The 2,500-nt window shown below is 40.5% G+C and overlaps 1 protein-coding gene and 1 long non-coding RNA gene across 5 annotated transcripts in view; one reads left to right on the top strand and one right to left on the bottom strand.

Annotated features, from left to right (window-relative positions):
• The window catches only part of LOC137970025 (uncharacterized), a 14,193-nt gene that overhangs the window by 11,039 nt on the left and 654 nt on the right, over nt 1-2,500 (bottom strand). The gene's annotated exons all lie outside the window — the stretch shown is intronic.
• The window catches only part of LOC137970023 (uncharacterized), a 25,483-nt gene continuing 23,852 nt past the window's right edge, over nt 870-2,500 (top strand). The window contains exon 1 of one of the 3 annotated variants that reach the window (XM_068816475.1): nt 870-1,088. The gene's annotated coding sequence lies outside the window, so the exon portion shown is untranslated. The other 2 variants (XM_068816477.1, XM_068816476.1) reach the window with 2 other exon arrangements.

Below are 2,500 nucleotides of genomic sequence, written 5' to 3'. Positions count from 1 at the left end.
AAAGTGCCTTAAATTCTGGCTAACGTACTCGCACACAAGTGTGACAACAGTGACAACGGATGGTTTTTCGTTCCGCACAGTGTCCGCACAGTGTCCAACCCGAAGGAAACAGCAACATCGGCAAACACAACATTTTCGCCGCCAGTGTAAGAAACGGACGCCAAATGAGGAACTCTAGGAATCTTCGTTCCCAAAAACATCACGTTTCTTCTTGGAAAACCTGAAGAACTTATAAATACGGCCTTTACAGAATCAAGGCATCACCTCTGAACAACAATAAAACAATCGCGCTTGAACTCGCGTGGAACCACACAATGCCGCCCATTTTCAACACTTTGACATTGACATTTTGACATGCCAAAGGTTATTTGCAAAGTGGGCGGAATGAAGAATTTAAAGAGATGCTTACAGGCTCTCCCGCCTCGCCTCGACCCAAGCCCCCACTCGCTTTTCACACGCAGTTCTTTTTGTTTTCTCGACTATCTGAGAGCCTGGAACGGGCTAAGTGCAACATGCCTGCGCGTACGCGTTGCAGCAGACGGGTTCGAGTTCCCGCAAGATATCACGACTTTCTCTGACTTTCGCTTGCCTTACTCTGTTTCGTGTAGCAAGTAGTTGGAGTAACTATTCTGACCTTTATACGGTAGTTAAAATAAATGTTGTAAACATCAAAGCCTCAAGCTTACATGACAAAACCGAAAGGTAGTATGGGAACAAGGAAATATAACGACATGACAAATGTGTTCGTATGTTTTCCTTCTTTTAAGATGTGTGGAAACGAGGCACTGTGGTGAAGTAGCACATAAAATAAGCCTCTTAAAAGACTTATCAGGGAAAAAGTTGAAAAATCAGGGAGAAGGGAGAAACGGCCGAAAAAATTAGGGAGGAAGGAGAAAAATAGGGAAAAAATTAGGGAGACAAGAAATTTAACTGCCCGTTCCTCTCCCCTCTATTTTATAACAGCAGAAAAAAGAGGAAACTTGCTGGAACGTATTTGGCTAACAATGTACCGAGGTCATCCACATTTCATCGTATTACTAGCCAAGGAGATCACTTGCTCGTAAACACAACTATAGGAGCTACCTCAGGTATGAGTTTAAATGTAAGCACGTGATATGTAACACTTTTCCAAAAGCGTGGATGAACAGGTAAATGCAAAATGAAGTTTGAAACATCGAAGCATGTTCCTTAAACTTAAAAGTGTTTGTATTTTTAAAAATATTAGCAACACTTGTGCTATCCAGACCATTTGGAAAATGAAAATACAGAAATCAGGAATACCCGGTACGATTTGTAAAAGGATGTTGTTTTGTTTTCTCAGAAACGGAACGTATTTATTTTGAATTCAGGGTGAACTGTTTACACAGTGACCAATCAAAACAGAGTTTGTAATTGGAAATCTAAACATCTGCGAGATACAAAAACAAACTTGTGAACACGTAAACCTGAAATATTGCAAATCGTAATGCTGACAAACCCAAAAACGAAGGAAATGGATCATGGATAGGACGTTTTGGATATCTGAATGATTTTGGGTTAGATTAAAGGATATATTGTCAGAAATTCCCAAGTTATCCCTTTTCGTGTTAATTAGTAATGCAAACAAGTCTTAGTAATAAATTGGATTAACGAGGCAAGTGTAACGCATGTAATCATGAGAAGATTCACGGAAAACGGAATTTAAAATGTTATGCAGGGGTAAGTATTTGAAGGTATTTGTAGACTTTATGCTTCGATGTATTGTGCACATAAACGAGTATCTGTTCTTCTCTTTAAATGAGATTTTACAGCACTATCAGTAAATACGGTTAATGTTACGTGACCGTACTAAAAAGGGCTATTCATGTCGCGACAGTTATCTTCGCGTTCCTTGTAGTCGGTCGTTCAAGGTCATAGAATCAACGGGTTTCTTGTAAATAAAACGAGGATATGAAGACTTTGTTCCTAGATTTCAGATTATAACGTACACCTGCATTGGCCAAATCTGTTAAAGCCTCATTCATTATAGACTTGCCACAAGTCGACCTCACGATAACCCCAGAAGAAAATGTTTCGGCGAGCGAATCGTGATTTTTCGTACTCGAAGTGAATGAGCGAGCGACGAAGTCGCGATAGGTCGACTTGTCTCGCTTGCAAAGTTTTCATTTGCGTCTCGCGCCAAAAAGGAGATGACGTCATTCGCAAGCCCTGAACTTGATGGCGCAATCCGACGAAAACAGTCGCACACGTTTGTTTCTACGAAATCGAAAGAGGAAATTTGTTAACTTTGTGCTAAAGGTATCAGAAACAAAGATGAAATAAAACGAAAACTTTTTTTCAATCTCGAGTCGCCGCTTGGAAAGGAGATCTCCAGTGGTATTTTCTGGACCAACACTTGTGCCGTGATTTGTGCCGATAGAAACGAAAGGGAAAGCTGCGAATCGTCAAGAAAGTCAATAGATTTCACTCATGAAAGATCAGGTACGCTTCAGGTGTAGGAGACGTACTAGACCGGGATTAA

The sequence above is a fragment of the Montipora foliosa genome, chromosome 9, assembly GCF_036669935.1.
Source record: "Montipora foliosa isolate CH-2021 chromosome 9, ASM3666993v2, whole genome shotgun sequence".
Lineage (NCBI taxonomy): Eukaryota > Metazoa > Cnidaria > Anthozoa > Scleractinia > Acroporidae > Montipora > Montipora foliosa.
Note: the sequence above shows the minus strand (reverse complement) of the source record. Positions and strands in the feature narration are given on the sequence as shown.